This window comes from Opisthocomus hoazin, chromosome W (genome assembly GCF_030867145.1).
Source record: "Opisthocomus hoazin isolate bOpiHoa1 chromosome W, bOpiHoa1.hap1, whole genome shotgun sequence".
Classification (NCBI taxonomy): domain Eukaryota; kingdom Metazoa; phylum Chordata; class Aves; order Opisthocomiformes; family Opisthocomidae; genus Opisthocomus; species Opisthocomus hoazin.
In genome coordinates, this window is record NC_134453.1 from 22,858,856 (window position 1) to 22,877,124 (window position 18,269).

Here is an 18,269-nt window from a genome sequence, read left to right on the forward strand (position 1 = left end):
AGTAATGGCTTTGTGCTTTGCCCCGGCATTGACAGCTTTACTTTTCTGGGGGAGCTATTTTGTAGGGCGGATGAAGGAACTCGGGAGTATGTTGGTAGCAAAAATGGCTTTGTACTTTGCCCTGGCATTGACAGCTTTACTTTGCTGGGGGAGCTATTTTGTAGGGTGGATGAAGGAACTTGGGAGTATGTTGGTACCAAAAATGGCTATGTGCTTTGTCCTGGTGTTGACAGCCTTGCTGTACTGCAGAAGATGTCTTGTGGAGATGATGAGGGAGTACATCTCCCTCTCCCCACCTGGGATTTCTGTGGATGGTTGTATTAGGCAAGCTGTCGAGGTCCTTGTTCACGCTCGTGTGAGCTGTTTAGTGCTACTAGTTAATACTGTTGGCATATTATGGGTTTTGTGGAACGTAGTCTCGTGCTGGTGTAAGAGAAAACAGATTCTGGGTGAGGCTATACTGAAACGTGCCCTAGAACAGCCAGTCCCTGGGTGGCAGGGTGTGTGGAAGGATCTGGGCAGGTTCCTAGGATGGTTATCACCTCCCATAGCCTGAGATTTTACACCTGAACAGGCAAACAACCTGGGCAAACTGACGCGCCCAGCTCACTAGAGATGAGCCCAGGCAAGGCATGCCAGTGTCAGGGGTGAGATCAACAGCCCAGCTCAAGTGCATCTACACAAATGCATGTAGCATGGGCAATAAACAGGAGGAGCTGGAAGCCATTGTACAGCAGGACAGCTATGACTTGGTCGCCATCACAGAAACGTGGTGGGACAGCTCACATGACAGGAATGCTGTCATGGATGGCTACACACTCTTTAGGAAAGACAGGCCAACAAGGAGAGGTGGGGGAGTTGCTCTGTATGTGAGGGAGCAACTGGAATGTATTGAGCTCTGCCTGGGGGCAGATGAAGAACAAGTTGAGAGCATATGGGATAGAATTAAGGGACAGGCTCATATGGGTGACGTTGTTGTGGGTGTGTACTACAGGCCACCTGACCAGGAGGAGGAAGTTGATGAGGCCTTCTACAAGCAGCTGAAAGTAGCCTCACAGTCACAGGCCCTGGTTCTCATGGGGGACTTCAACCACCCTGACATCAGCTGGGAAGATCATACAGCTAGGCACATGCATTCCTGGAGGTTCCTGCAGAGCACTGATGATAACTTTCTGATGCAAGTGGTGGAGGAACCAACAAGGAGAGGCTGGATCTTGTACTAACAAACAAGGAGGGACTGGCTGAGGACGTGAAGGTCGGAGGTAGCCTTGGCTGCAGTGACCATGAAATGGTGAACTTCAGGATCCTGCATGGAGGAAGCAGGGCGATAAGTAGGATCAAAACCTTGTACCTCAGGAGGGCTAACTTTGGCCTCTTCAAGGAGCTACTTGGACGAATCCCGAGGGTCAGGGCTCTTGAAGGCAGGGGGGTCCAAGAGTGCTGGTCGATGTTTCAAAATCTCTTCCTCCATGCTCAGGATTGGTTCATCCCCCTGAGAAAGAAATCTAGCAAAGGAGGCAGGAGGCCTGCATGGATGAACAAGGAGCTTCTAGCAGAGACCAGGTGGAAGGGAAAGGTCCATGGAACGTGGAAAGAGGGGCAGGCCACTAGGGAAGAGTACAGGAATGTGGTCAGAGCATGCAGGGATGCAACGAGGAAGGCCAAAGCCCACCTGGAATTGAATCTGGCAAGGGATGACAAGGACAACAAGAAGGGCTTCTTGAAGTACAAAATCAGCAGCAAATGGAAGACTAGGGAAAATGTGGGGCCGCTGCTGAATGAGGAGGGTGTCCTGGTGACGGAGCATGCAGAGAAGGCAGAGTTACTGAATGCCGCCTTTGCTTCAGTCTTCAGTGCTAAGACTGGCCCTCAGGAATCCCAGGCCTTGGAGGTAAGAGAGGAAGCCTACAGAGAGGATGACCTTCCCTTGGTCGACAAGGATTGTGTGAGAGATCACTTAAGCAATCTGGAAGCCCACAAATCCATGGGCCCCAATGGAATGCACCCACGAGTGCTGAGGGAGCTGGCGGATGTCATTGCTGAGCCACTCTCCATGATCTCTGAGAGGTCCTGGAGGACAGGAGAGGTGCCCGAGGAGTGGAGAAAAGCCAGTGCAACTCCAATCTTCCAAAAGGGTAAGAAGGAGGACTCAGGGAACTACAGGCCAGTCAGCCTCACCTCCATCCCAGATAAGGTGATGGAGCAGCTCATTCTAGAGGTCATCATGAAGCAAGTGGAAGAAAAGAAGGTTATCAGGAGTAGTCAGCATGGATTCAGCAAGGGGAAATCATGCCTGACCAATCTGATAAGTTTTTACGATGGCATGACTGGCTGGGTAGATGAGGGGAGAGCCGTGGATGTTGTCTACCTTGACTTCAGCAGGGCTTTTGACACTGTCTCCCTGTTTGCATTAATTTGGCAGAAAATCAACCTCCTTGTGTTCTAACTCTCCTCACCGGAGTGGGAGGCTAGATGCGGCTAGGTTTAAATTCTGAGTGATATCCAATTTGCCACTACCAGTCCAGTTGCGTTTAATATGTATATTAAACTACCACGATTCTGGATACACTAATAGCAGTCTGCACTTCAGTCCAGTCGTGCTCATGAACTAGCATGGCCGTGTTTGGTCACATTCAGTGAGAAACTCTGACAACTGGCTACTTAAACAGTGCAGTTTTATTTGTGCAACAGGTATATAGGTTTTTTGAATTGCCGGTGATAGTGACTGTCTGCAAGAAAGCACGTGCAAACACGATGTTATTAAGTATAAAATGCGTGAAAAGGTTATAAATAATACAGCCTGGCTATAAACATTAGGGAGTAACTCTCTAGAGAGATTTATTAGATTCCCGAGAAAAGCGCTTAGTCTAAGTCTCACCCAAGGCGTCCCAAGGAGGGGAGAAGCAATGCTCAGCCCGTTGGACAATCCCGGTAGTCAGAGGCAGTCTGAGGTGGAGTTTCCCTTGACTTGCTCACGGTGTTATCTTCTTCTCCGAAAATCCCCTATTTCCTTGGCTACTTTTAAATCATTTCTACCTTTAAGGTGGAGTTTGAGTGACTGTAGTCATGCATACCTTTTATCACGATTAGTGTAAAATTCTCTTGCTTCATGTTTAAAGGTATAGTTTACAAAAAATCAAGGGCGCAGACTCGAAGAGGAGTGGTCGCACCTCGGAGGCAGGTAGCCTTTGGGATGGAGGTGTGTTTTGGTATTAAAATGATATTAAAACGAGCAAAGTTCACGAAAGATAGCACTTCGGCAAGGTTTCGAAAACCTGTTGGCTCAGGGGGCCAGATGAGCTGCTTATCAGTTCTAGAAGACTATTTCTTCCCGCTTTATCATCACGGAGCATGGCCACGGAATCTCCACTGCGCTCCATCCTCTATGGTGTGTTGCAGGGAGTTGCTGTGTTAGTGGATTCCTCGCATGCCTGCTGCAGCTGTGTCCCATCCTCAGAGCTCCTTTTGATTTCATGCTTTTCCTCAGTGGGTGAACAATGCTATGTTTTTCATATAAACCTTAATTTTTAGATGTAAAACCTTAATTTTTCTAATAATTCCACACTCCCATAACATCCTTTTAGGGAAGATCAGGAAGTGTGGGCTAGATGACAGTGAGGTGAATTGAGAACTGGCTGAATGGCAGAACTCAGAGGGTTGTCATCAGCAGCGCAGAGTCTAGTTGGAGGCCTATAACTAGTGGTGTCCCCCAGGGGTTAGTACTGGGCCCAGACTTATTCAGCTTATTCATCAATGACCTGCATGAAGGGAAAGTGGAGTGTCCTGCACCTGGGGAGGAACAACCCCATGCATCAGTACAGGTTCGGGGCGGACCTGCTGGAGAGCATCTCTGCAGAGAGGGACGTGGGTGTCCTGGTGGACGACAAGTTGACGATGAGCCAGCAGTGTGCCCTGGTTGCCAAGAAGGCTAATGGGATCCTGGGGTGCATCAAGAGGAGTGTGGCCAACAGGTCGAGGGAGGTTCTCCTTCCCCTCTACTCTGCCCTAGTGAGGCCCCATCTGGAGTACTGTGTCCAGTTCTGGGCTCCCCAGTTCAAGAAAGATGAAGAGCTACTGGAGAGAGTCCAGCAGAGGGCTACGAGGATGGTGAGGGGCCTGGAGCATCTCTCCTATGAGGAAAGGCTGAGGGAGCTGGGCTTGTTCAGCCTGAAGAAGAGAAGGCTGAGAGGGGACCTTATTAATGCTTATAAACATCTGAAGGGTGGGTGTCAGGAGGATGGGGCCAAGCTCTTTTCAGTGGTGCCCAGTGACAGGACAAGGGGCAATGGGCACAAACTGAAGCATAGGAAGTTCTGTCTGAACATGAGGAAGAAATTCTTCCCTCTGAGGGTGACGGAGCACTGGAACAGGTTGCCCAGGGAGGTTGTGGAGTCTCCTTCTCTGGAGATATTCAAGACCCGCCTGGACAAGGTCCTCTGCAGCCTGCTCTAGGTGACCCTGCTTTGGCAGGGGGGTTGGATTATATGACTCCCAGAGGTCCCTTCCAACCCCTCCCATTCTGTGATTCTGTAATAGAAGGGTGCATTGTTTACCCCAATGAAAACCAGCATCTTCTAGCACTGTACTGGGGTCTGGTCTGAGCCAATAGAGCCACAGTTCAGTACTGTCAGAAGACTGTGGCTGAGGCAGGGACCCAGGCTGCATCTGAGGACAATAGAGTTGAGGTAGGGTCCCAAACAACAACAACTTGCTCCTTAGTGAAAAACAAAAAACAGTGGACAAGGAGAGCAATGGGTCCATATCCTCAATTAGTAAGAGAGGAGGAAGAAAAGGAAAGATTTGATCAAGAAGCTGGTCCTTTGAGAAGAGAACTGGAGGAAGGAGTCAGAGAGCTCAAACAGGAAGAGGAAATTTCCCAGTCCCTGACCTCAGCAGAACTTCGAGATATGCGAAAAGATTACAGCCGCCAGCCAGGTGAGAGGATTGCTGCCTGGCTGCTCTGATGCTGGGATAATGGGGCTGACATTCAGCAACTGGAAGGGAAAGAAGCCCAACAGCTGGGATCCCTTGCTAGAAACTGGGGAATTGAGAGAGGACTTGGAAAAGAGGCAGCAATTTGCAGTCTCTGGAGATGGCTCCTCTCAAGTGTGAGGGCAAGATACCCATTCAAGGAAGATCTTGCAAACTCCCCAGAAAAGTGGACTACTGCAGATGAAAACATCCAGTACCTGAGAGAATTAGCAGTGCTAGAAGTCATCTACAGTGATCTTGATGATGAGGAGGTCTCCAAAGATCCAGAGGATGTCCTATGTACACAGGCCATGTGGAGGAAGGTGATTCAAGGTGCCCCAGCATCATATTCTAACAGCTCAGCAGCAATGTATTGCCCGGATATGGATACACCAACTGTGGAGAGAGTGTCTTGGCTCCTCTTTATCCCTATGGGACAGTGTCTCGGGTGTCAGGGATGCCCCAAGAAATCGGTCCTCTCCTGGCCCAGTCAGAGGGAAAGGGAGCCCCAGACGCGTGCTGCGTGGTGCACTCTGGTTCTTCCTGCGTGACCATGGGGAGGATATGAGGAGGTGGGATGGTGACCCCACCTCTAAGCTGGAAGCCCGTGTATGCAAACTGAGAGGGAAGACAGCTGTTAAGAAAGGGCCACCCAAGAAAGCTGTCAGTGTAGTTACTGCTGAGACACAAGAAAGCCATCAGCCATCTCCCAGACACAGAAGAACTGCAATCACCTCCCTTGATCCTGGTGAGGGGACTTCTGGTCTGCCACCGCAAGGGTCAGACAGTGAATATTCTGACCAGGAACAAGAATAGAGGGTCCCTACCTTCGGCCGGGAGGAGGAAAGGGATGACCGAATGTACTGGACTGTGTGGGTTCGATGGCCTGGCACATCAGACCCACAGAAGTATAAGGCTTTGGTAGACACTGGTGCACAGCATATGCTGATACCATGAGGGTATAGGGGCACAGAACCCATCTGGATCTCTGGAGTGACAGAGGGATGCCAAGAATTGTCTGTACTGGAGGCTGAGGTGAGCTTGACAGGGGACAAGTGGGAAAAGCACCCCATCGTGACCAGCCCAGAGGCCCCTTGTATTCTTGGCATAGATTACCTCAGGAGAGGATACTTCAAGGACCCAAAGGGGTACCGATAGGCGTTTGTTGTGGCCACTGTGAACACAGAGAAGATCAAACAGCTCTCTACCCTGTCTGGCCTCTCAGAAGATCCCTTTGTTGTGGAATTGCTGCGAATTGAAGAACAGCAGGTGCCAATTGCTACCAGGATGGTGCACTGGCAGCAATAGTGCACAAACCGAGACTCCTTGGCCCCCATTCATGAGTTGATTTATCCACTGGAGAGCCAAGGAGTCATCAGCAAGACTCACTCACCTTTTAATAGCCCTGTATGGCCAGTGCAAAAGTCTGATGGAGGGTGGAGGTAAACAGTAGACTCTTGTGGCCTGAACAAAGTGACGCCACCGAGTGCTTCTCTACCAGACATGTTAGAGCTCCAGTATGAAGTGAAGTCCAAGGCAGCCAAGTGGTACGCTACAATTGACATTGCCAATGCATTTTTTTTCATTCCTTTCGCAGTAGAGTGCAGGCCACAGTTTGCTTTTACTTGGAGGGGCATCCAATACAACCTGGAATTGACTGCCCCAGGGGTGGAAACACAGTCCCACCATTTGCCATGGACTAATCCAGACTGCACTGGAAAAGGGTGAAGCTCCAGAACATCTACAATACATCAATGACATCATTGTGCGAGGCAACACAGCAGAAGAAGTTTTGAAAAAGGGGAGAAAATAATCCAGGTCCTTCTGAAAGCCGGTTTTGCCATTAAGCGAAGTAAAGTCAAGGGACCTGCGCAAGAGATCCAGTTTTGGGGAATAAAATGGCAGGATGGGCGCCGTCAAATCCCAATGGATGGCATCAACAAAATAGCAGCTATGTCTCCACCAACCAGCAAAAAGGAAGCACAGGCCTTCCTGGGTGTTGTGGGGTTTTGGAGGATGCACATCCCAAATTACAGCCAGTTTCTAAGTCCTCTGTACCACGTGACCTGGAAGAAGAATGATTTTGAATGGGGCCCTGAGAAACGACAAGGCTTTCAACAAATTAAACGGGAGATAGTTCATGCCGTAGCCCTTGGTCCAGTCTGGTCAGGGCACGATGTTAAAAACGTGCTCTACACCGCAGCCGGGGAGAATGGCCCAACCTGGAGTCTCTGGCAGAAAGCACCAGGGGAGACTCGAGGTCGACCCCTGGGGTTCTGGAGCCGGGGATACAAAGGATCCGAGGCCCGCTATACTCCCACTGAAAAAGAGATTCTGGCAGCATATGAAGGCGTTGGAGCTGCTTCGGAAGTGGTCAGCACTGAAGCACAGCTCCTCCTAGCACCACGATTGCCGGTCCTGGGCTGGATGTTGAAAGAGAGGGTCCCCTCCATGCCACCGATGCTACGTGGAGTAAGTGGGTCTCACTGATCACACAGCAGGCCCAAATGGGAAACCTGAGTCGCCCAGGAATTCTTGAAGTGATGATGGACTGGCCAGAAGGCAAAGATTTTGGAGTACCACCAGAGGAGGAGGCAATGCATGCTGTAGAGGCCCCACTGTATAATAAGCTGCCAGAAAATGAGAAGCAATGTGCCCTTTTCACTGATGGGTCCTGTCATATTGTGGGAAAGCATTGAAGGTGGAAGGCGGCTGTATGGAGTCCTACATGACAAGTCGCAGAAACTGCTGAAGGAGAAGTTAAGTCCAGCCAGTTTGCAGAGGTGAAATCCATCCAGCTGGCTTTAGACATTGCCAGTCGAGAGAAGTGGCCAGTGCTCTATGTTTACACCGACTCCTGGATGGTGGCCAATGCCTTGTGGGGATGGCTGCAGCAATGGAAGAAGAACAACTGGCAGCGCAGAGGCAAACCTATCTGGGCTGCCCAATTGTGGCAAGATTGTCACGTTAAAAGGAGTGAGGGAGTCTGATAAGCAGGTAAAGGAGATCACTCCCGTTGAGTCATGAGATTCAGAGCAGACCCCCTTGCGTTCTAAACTCGCTAAACTGGGACGCTGTGAATCAATGGAGTTAATCTTGCCGGAACTATGGGGGCTAACACTGGGGATCTTATTAACACATCCTGTTCATGCATTGCTTGTATGCAGGCAGCCTTTTGCACAGGTGTCACCAAATCACAGAATCCTGACATTTTTATAACAGAAGGTTCTCCTCTGTCTTGTGGGCCTATGTCACCAGCCCAATAAGCAGCCCACATAGTTAATGAGTAATTATGATTACCCAGAGTGGCAGTTAGAAATACTCCAGGACCCCAGTAGCCTTGTGCTTCTTCCTCATTTAAGAGGATTCGATCTCCCCCAGTAAGGGAGACTCAAAATACGTATTCCGTCTCGGATTCCTCCAGACACCTGGAACATTTTCCCTGCAACTCTGCCAGTTCAGCAGGAGACTATGGGATGGTTCATACAGTAGCACTGGCAGCACAGAGGCAAACCCATCTGGGCTGCCCCATTGTGGCAAGATATTGCTGCCCAGCTAGAGCAGTTGGTTGTAAAGATACATCACATGGATGCCCACGTCCCTAAGAGTCGGGCCACTGCGGAACATCAAATCAACCACCAGGTGGATCAGGCTGCCAAGATTGAAGTGGCTCAGGTGCATCTGGACTGGCAACATAAGGGTGAAATGTTTATGGCTCAGTTGGTCCATGACACCTCTGGCCACCAAGGAAGAGACGCGACATACAGATGGGCTCGTGACCGAGGGGTGGACTTGACCATGGACACCATCTCACAGGTTATCCATGAATGTGAAACATGCGCTGCAATCAAGCAAGCCAAGTGGGTAAAGCCTCAGTGGTATGGAGGACAATGGCTAAAATATAAATATGGGGAGGCTTGGCAGATTGACTACATCACACTGCCATAAGCCCACCAAGGCAAGCGCTATGTGCTCACAATGGTGGAGGCCACCACCGGATGGCTGGAAACCTACCCTGTGCCCCATGCCACTGCCTGGAATACCATCCTGGGCCTGGAAAAGCAAGTACTATGGTGACATGGCACCCCACAAAGAACTGAGTCAGACAACGGGACTCATTTTCCTAACAACAGCCTCCTAGACACCTGGACCAAAGAACACGGTATTGAGTGGGTGTATCACATCCCCTACCATGCACCAGCCTCTGGAAAAACTGAAAGGTACAATGGACTGCTAAAAGCTACACTGAGAGTGCTGGATGGTGGGACTTTCAAAATTTGTGATACTCATTTAGCAAAGGCCACCTGCTTGCTCAAGGATGTCAGTGCACTTGGTGGATAATGTGTAAGGATGGGGAAGTCCGATGTGTTCCTCATGGGGATTTGATTTTGGGTGAGACTAGACAATTAATTAAATTTTATTATGTTAGTTGCTAAATAGCCATGTCATGATAAGCCATCAGTGCTGTAGTTGCTATATGTCGTATAAATAATAATACATTAAGAATCATCCAGAATAACAGAAGATGAACTCTGATAAAACCAGCTGCAAGCTCCAGATGCAGCATGCAGCCATCCAAAATGACAAGTCATCTCTCCTGACCTGAAGGACTGTTACAACAGATGGAGCCCAACATCATAAATGAAATGAACTCAATGGACATTTTAGAGGGATGGTCTGTAAACTAAGGAAATGATGTTTGTGTGTGTGTATATATATGCATATAAAACCAGAAGAAGTGATAGTAAAGTTTTGACCCTGGGCGTGACAGATGGTACAAAATAAGGGGTGGATAATGTCCTGGGTTCAGCTGGGATAGAGTTAATTTTCACAAGAAGCTGGTTGGGCTGTCCCAAACAGCCAATCAAATGGGATATTCTATACCATGTGATGTCATGCTCAGTATTTAAGTGGGGAGTTTTTTATCAGTGTATATGCTTATCAGTGTTGTTGATTGATTGTTATTTTCTTCTCTCTTTGCCATTCTATTAAACTGTTCTCATCCCAACCCACGAGTTTTTTGCCTTTTTCCTTCTGATTCTTCTCCCCATCCCAGTGGGGAGAGGGGAGGAGTGAGAGAGTAACTGTGTGGGTTTTTTTTGCAAATTGAGGGAAAACTACAACAGAGGTAGAGAATTTAAAGGGACAACTGGAACAAGAAAGGACACAGGCGAGTTGTTTGCAGTCTGCTCTGAAAGAGCAACTCCTCACGGGTGAGGAGTGCTCTTTGCTACCTGGGAAAAGAATCGAATATCCCAGTAATGAATTGGAGGAAACTAAATTAAGACTGGTTAAATTGGATGCCCCTACCTGTTCTTTCCAGCCCTTGGTTAAAACTGGATTCAAATATGAGGATGATGAGGATAAATTTCCTCACATTACAACTAAGGAGGTTCCTTATTCTGCTACTAAATTAGCTAAAATGAAAAAAGATTTTGGCCGCACTCCAAAGGAGTCAGAGACAGAATAGGTTTGGAGAGTGTCATTGTCGGGGGGGATCAGATATTGTTAAGTGCAAAGGAAGCCGAGGGCTATTTGGGGACCGGGAGTGTTTTTAACCACTGGTGATCATCGTGCACCCTGGTCCCTCACCCAGAGAGCAGCCTATTGGGCAGGAAGTCTTAGCCCTCTGGAGGGGGGGGATCCCCTTGTTATTGTGGGGATGGTTGACCAATTAGTAGAAAATGTACAAAAGGCGGCATGCCTGCAAATGGTGTGCGACCGGCAGCTAAGACCCAGACAGGAGTCCCCAGTGATGACAGCAGTTGACCCAGAACGTGTGACTCCTCTTATAAGGGGCCTCCCCAATTCTCTAAAAGCTGTTGGTATTCAATTGCAAGAGAAAATACAGGCGATGACTAAGGGCAAAAGGGCTGTCGCCGCATTAGAAGGGATAGTAACCCCTAATTGCAAACCTCAGGAGAGAAAAGTGTGGACTTCGGGGGAGTTAGCTCAGGAATTAATTAATAATGGACAAAAATAGGGCCCAGTGACCGCTCTGTCTATCAAAGTGGACCTGAAAGTTTTAAGGTGCACTGAATTGAAATTTGCCCCACACTCGCCTAACAGTGAAAGGGTGTCCCTAGTAACACCACCGGGGGGAGAGATATAGGGCACAGGCACAACGGGCGATGACATGGGATGGCGGAAAGGTATTCCCTGAGATCTTATGGATGGGTTGCCAACCGACAAACTGGAAAGGTTAGTGTTAGGGTAGCCTGAAAGTCCACCAGTTAAAAATGAGAGCCCCATTCCTAGTTCTCCCATTCTGGAGCCAACCCCTTCCCCTGTACCCATGGGAAACTGATCCCTTCACCCCCTGGTAGTGAGCATGGGGGCGAAGGATGGGTATATATCAGACAGCTCACTGAAAGCCACCAGGGTGATCTATTAATTACTTGCTTTGTGGAGCCTAATCTAGTGCCAGTAACGTTCCTGGTAGATACTGGAGCTCAAATTTTGGCTATTAAAATGGAAGATGCAGTGCAAAGCGGCATAACTTTGTCTAAGTGGCGTATGTTTGTTGCAGATGCTTTTGGTAATGTTGAAGTGCAAATATTAGCTGTTGTCAGTTTGCAGTTGCCCGGGGAAGATGTGGCCACTCCGGTAACAATGATTGTAGAGCAATTCCCACTTAACCTTTTAGGACTTGATATCCTGAAAGGTAAAGTGTGGATTGATGATAAAGGGAGGAAATTGGCATTTGGCACCCCGTCAATAGATATACAGCTGTTACACGCTGCGCCTTTGTTACCGCCTTCTTGACTAACAAATTCTAAGCCCTATCCGCTACCTTTAGGGGTGCAGAAGGAGATCACTCCACTACTGGAGGAGTTAAAAACACAGGGGATCGTAGTGCCAACCCACTTCCCTTTTAATTCCCCTGTATGGCCTGTTCAAAAGCTAGGTGGGAAATGGAGACTAACTGTAGACTTTCGGAGGCTTAATGCTAACTCAGGTCCGTTAACAGCTACTGTGCTGAACATTGCTGAACTCATTGCATCTATCCAGGAACAAGCTCATCCCATTATGGCAACTACTGATGTTAAAGACATGTTGTTCATGGTCCCTTTGCAACCCGAACACCAAGAGCGCTTTGCATTTACTTGGGACGGGCAACAGTTCACCTTCATCCGGCTCCCCCAGGGATACAAGCATTCCCTTACTCTAGCTCACCATGCCTTAGCACGAGAATTAGAATTGATTCCTTTGGAGGAAGCAGTGAAACTTTATCAGTATATTGATGACGTGCTAATAGGAGGCAGTTGGGTAGATAAGGTTCAAGCAATGCAGGACAAAATCATTTCACACTTAGAAGGCTTAGGGCTAAAAAACCCTCTTGAAAAGGTTCAGGCACCAGGAAATGAGGTAAAATTTTTGGGAATCTGGTGGAAAGGGAGAATGATGTGTATTCCTCAAGACACCCTTTCCACGCTAGACCAGATAAAAATGCCCGAAACAAAGAGTTGCAACATGCATTAGGATTGCTTGTATTTTGGAGAAAGCATATACCCGACTTTTCCATCATTGTCAGGCCATTATGTGATTTGTTACAAAGAGGAGTGTCATGGGACTGGACCCCACTCCATGAAGAAGCCCTGCAGATGTTAGTGTTTGAGGCTGCTAACCATCAAGTCTTTGGCCCAATTCATCCTTCTGACCCAGTCCAAACTGAATGGGGATTTGCCCAGTCAGGCTTATCGATAAATTTTTGGAAAAGGGGCCCTGAGGGACCTCACTCGACCTATGCGATTTTATTCTTGAAGCTTTAAGGACTCCAAGAAACGGTACTCTGTATGGGAAAAAAGTTTATGTGTGGTTAGCTTAGCCTTGCAAGAAGCCGAACACATCATATGCAAACAATCAATAGTGCTTAGAGGACCCTTTAAGGTAATAAAACCTGTGCTGGCTAGGACACCACCCCCTGACGGGGTGGCACAGTGAGCCTCAGTGCAGAAATGGTACACTCAGAACATTACTGTAATGTTTTTGAGGCCTCAGAGGGTGCCACGAAAATCCTGGCTATTCAGGAAGCAGCTGCTTTACAAACTGAAAGTGGTGCACTTTCTCCTGTGGTGTGGGTGTCCGTCCCCCCCCCCCAACCCGTTTTCAGAGCAATAGCAAAATCTTTGATTTACCAATGCTTCTGCTAAACGAGAAGGCAAAACAGGGAAATAACAAGCCGTTGCCTTACAGATAAAAACTGAACAGAGAATAATCACTGAAGGGGAGGGCAGCGCCCAAGTAGGAGAATTAGTAGCAGTACGGAGTGTTTTCAAACAAGAAGCTCCCGTCTATATCTATAACAAGTCTTTCACGGTCTTTAAAGGGTGTACTGAATAGCTTCCATTTTGGGAACAGAATGGGTGGGAAGTTAATCAAATACCTGTATGGCAAAAGGAGAAATGGCAGGATATATTAATTATTGCAAAACAGGGAGACTTTGCAAATGGCTGGGTAGCTGCCCTGGGTTTGGCCAGGACAGGGTTAATTTTCATCGGAATCCAGGAAGAGACACAGCTGGGCGGGATGACCCAACCTGGACAAACAGAGCAGGGTATTCCATATCATGTGCCGTCATGTTGGGATCGGGGTTGGGGGGAGCTGGGTGGCGGGAACTCCCTCGCGGCTGGGGAGCACGCGGCAGCGGGCGGTGAGAGCAGCTCTCTCTGCAGCCTGTTTTGTTTTGTGTATTCCCCTTTTCTGTATCGTTGTTGTTACTATTCCCTTCGTCTGCTGTTCTGTTAAACTGCCCTTATCCCGACCCACCAGTTTCTGCCTGTTTCTTTCCATTCTCCTCCGCACCCCGGCGGGGGGAGGGGTGTACATGTGGCGCTTTTGTTGCCGGCCACAGCCAAACCAGAACATTAAATTTGGCGCCCAAGCGTGGGGCGGGGATAACGGAGGGCTGACCAGAGTGTGTTAAAACAGCTTTCCTAGATTTTGTTAAATTTTGTTATATGCATTTACTGTGTTAGTTAAATAGTCGCCAGTAAAAAATGTTTCTGACTTTGATCAGATGGCTGTGGTATTTGAATCCTTACTTGCACTGTGTTCCCTGTGGTGCTCTTCATTACCTCAGGGAAAAGGATCAGGATGACGATTTTGCTGTACTGTATGATATTGACTTATGACATGATAACATCAATGTGCATGAAATTAGGCTTGTATTTGCATGCGGCACTGTGGTCATTTCCACACGTCGGATCCTATCTCTTAGAATTTGTAAATAATCAAACTCAATCTGTAGGGAAAACTGGAGCGGATACCTTCCCCCCTCTTTCACCCCCCTCTCTCCTTCAGAATAGTCCTAACTGCTTTTGAGAATTTCGAGTACCTGTGGGAAGCTCAGGCAAGCATGTTTCTACTGTTACGCCTCCTGAATGGGTTTCAGGTTTTGTTTAGGGTTAAACAAGTAGTTAACAACATCTTGCAGAGACCTGCCCCGGGCTGGATAGCTGTGAGTGGCTGGGTGTGTAGGACAGCATGGGAAAGTACCTAGGGCAGTGGGCACCCCCGGTGTTCTTGAATCTCACCCCTGAACAAGTGTAGAATCCTGACAAACTAGTAAAATATCTGCAAAAAGTGTGCTGTCACCCTGGGAACTCCAGAGAGACACAGATCACTGCAATGTGCTGGGGTTTGGCCCACACCTACCAAGCCCTGTTCAACACTGTTCAGTGCCTTAAAGGGGAAAGGGTGTGAAGCGACTGGCGCTGCCTCCCCAGCCGACCCTGCAGCCCCTCCAGCCCAGCAGGCAGTCACAGCCCGCACGACCGACACTACGGCCGCAGGGGTGGCCCCGGTTGCCCCGGCGGGCACGGCAGCTGCTCCAGCCCCACTTCCAGCAGCAGGCATCGTGGATGAGCCCAATGACCAACCTGTGCCGGGAGCAGTCGCCCCTGTAAAACTAAAGAAAGACGCAAAGAGAGCAGATCGCTCCGGGAGGGATGACAATGGGACAGGGTCATCGCAGGAGACAGAGATCATGACCCGGTCCCTGTCCCTGAGTGAGCTGCGAGACATGCGGAAAGATTTCAGCTGCCACCCAGGCGAGCACATTGTCACATGGCTGCTGCGGTGCTGGGATAACAGGGCCAGCAGCTTGGAATTAGAGGGCAAGGAAGCCAAGCAGCTGGGATCCCTGGCCAGGGATGGGGGCATTGACAAGGCCATTGGGAAAAAGGAACAAGTCCTCAGCCTCTGGAAGAGACTTCTCTAAGGCGTGAGGGAGAGGTACCCCTTCAGTGATGATTTTGTATGCTGTCCTGGCAAGTGGACCAATATGGAAAGGGGTATTCAGTACTTGAGGGAATTAGCTGTGCGGGAGCTCGTTTACTATGAACCAGACGATGAGCAGTTACCCACAGACCCAGATGAAGTCCAGTGCACACGACACGTGGAGGAAGTTTGTGCGGAGCACCGCATCCTCATATGCCAACTCACTGGCAGTAGTAGACTGGAAAGGTAAAGAGGCACCAACAGTGGACAAGGTGGCTGTCAGACTCGGGCAATATGAGGAAAGTCTCTCTTCCTCCCTTGTCTCAGCTGTGGAGAAACTGGCCCGGGAGGTCCAGCAATTCAAAGAGAATATGTCCTACTCCCCACCTCTATGGGCCAGCATCTCAGCTATTAGGGGCAAGTGTAACTCTGCTCAGGAGAGAGAATACAGAGGCTATACACCACGGGGCACCCTGTGGTTTTACCTGCGTGACCACGGAGAGGACATGAAAAAGCGGGATGGAAAACCCACCTCAAGTCTAGAGGCACGAGTGCGTGAGTTGCGAGGTAAAACAATCACAAAAGGGGATTCTGTTAGGAAAAATGCCGCTCCAGTTTCCAGAAGCCAGCTCTCCAGACCAGGCAGACAGTTTGATCTTGATTCCGATCCTCTGGAAGGGACCTCCAAGTCATTTTTACAGCAGGTGAGCAGCAAATTCTCTGACCAGGATTAGAGGGGTCCTGCCTCCAGCCAGGTGGAGGAAAGGGACAACCGCGTTTATTGGACGGTGTGGATTCGGTGGCCTGGCACGTCAGATCCACAAGAGTAGAAAGCTCTAGTGGACACTGGTGCACAGTGTACTTCAATGCCATCAGATTTCAAAGGGTCAGAGTCCATTTGCATTTTGGGAGTGACAGGGGGGTCCCAAGAGCTGAGTGTATTGGAGGCTGCAGTGAGCCTCACTGGGCAGGAGTGGCAGAAGCACCCCATTGTGACTGGCCCCGAGGCTCCGTGCATCCTTGGGATAGACTATCTTAGGAGAGGGTATTTCAAGGACCCAAAGGGGTATCGGTGGGCTTTTGGCATAGCTGCTTTGGAGACGGAAGAAATTGAACAGCTGTCCATTTTGCCTGGTCTCTCGGAGGATCCTTCCGTTGTGGGGTTGCTGAGGGTTGAAGAACAACAGGTGGCAATGGCTACCACAATGGTGCACCGGCGACAGTACCGTACCAACCGAGACTCCCTTCTCCCCATTCATCAGCTGATCCGCCATCTGGAGAGTCAAGGAGTGATCAGCAAAACTCGCTCACCCTTTAATAGTCCCATATGGCCAGTGAGAAAATCTACTGGAGAGTGGAGACTGACAACAGACTACCGTGGCCTGAATGAAGTCACACCACCGCTGAGTGCTGCTGTGCCAGACATGCTAGAACTTCAATATCAGCTGGAGTCAAAGGCAGACAAGTGGTATCACAGAATCACACAATCACAGAATAGTAGGGGTTGGAAGGGACCTCTGTGGGTCATCTAGTCCAACCCCCCTGCCGAAGCAGGGTCACCTACAGTAGGCTGCACAGGATCTTGTCCAGACGGGTCTTGAATATCTCCAGAGAAGGAGACTCCACAACCTCCCTGGGCAGCCTGTTCCAGTGCTCCGTCACCCTCAGAGGGAAGAAGTTCTTCCTCATGTTCAGACGGAACTTCCTGTGCCTCAGTTTGTGCCCATTGCCCCTTGTCCTGTCACTGGGCACCACTGAAAAGAGCTTGGCCCCATCCTCCTGACACCCACCCTTCAGATATTTGTAGGCATTTATTAGGTCCCCTCGCAGCCTTCTCTTCTTCAGGCTGAACAAGCCCAGTTCCCTCAACCTCTCCTCGTAGTGGAGATGCTCCAGTCCCCTCACCATCCTCGTAGCCCTCCGCTGGACTCTCTCCAGTAGCTCTTCATCCTTCTTGAACTGGGGAGCCCAGAACTGGACACAGTACTCCAGATGAGGCCTCACCAGGGCAGTGTAGAGGGGAAGGAGAACCTCCCTTGTCCTGCTGGCCACACTCTTCTTGATGCACCCCAGGATCCCATTGGCTTTCTTGGCAGCCAGGGCACACTGCTGGCTCATGGTTAACCTGTCGTCCACCAGGACACCCAGGTCCCTCTCCGCAGAGCTGCTCTCCAGCAGGTCCACCCCAAGCCTGTACTGGTGCATGAGGTTGTTCCTCCCCAGGTGCAGGACCCTGCACTTGCCCTTGTTGAACCTCATCAGGTTCCTCTCTGCCCAGCTTTCCAGCCTATCCAGGTCACGCTGAATGGCAGCACAGCCTTCTGGTGTATCTACCACACCTCCCAGTTTGGTGTCGTCAGCAAACTTGCTGAGGGTACATTCTAACTCTTCGTCCAGGTCGTTGATGAAGAAGTTAAACAAGGCTGGGCCCAGTACTGACCCCTGGGGGACACCACTTGTCACCAGCCTCCAACTAGACTCAGCGCCGCTGATGACAACCCTCTGAGTTCTGCCATTCAGCCAGTTCTCTGTCCACTTCACCGACCACTCATCCAGCCCACACTTCCTCAGCTTCCCCAGGAGGATATCATGGGAGACTGTGTCGAAAGCCTTGCTGAAGTCAAGGTAGATAACATCCACGGCTCTCCCTTCGTCTACCCAGCCAGTCATGTCATCGTAGAAAGCTATCAGATTGGTCAGGCATGATTTCCCCTTGGTGAATCCATGCTGACTACTCCTGATAACCTTCTTTTCTTCCACTTGCTTCATGATGGCCTCCAGGATAAGCTGCTCCATCACCTTTCCCGGGATGGAGGTGAGGCTGACCGGCCTGTAGTTCCCTGGGTCCTCCTTCTTGCCCTTTTTGAAGATTGGAGTGACATTGGCCTTTCTCCAGTTCTCGGGCACCTCTCCTGTCCTCCAGGACCTCTCAAAGATGATGGAGAGTGGCTCAGCAATGACATCCGCCAGCTCCCTCAGCACTCGTGGGTGCATTCCGTCGGGGCCCATGGATTTGTGGACGTCCAGATCGCTTAAGCGATCCCTCACACAGTCCTCCTCGACCAAGGGAAAGTCGT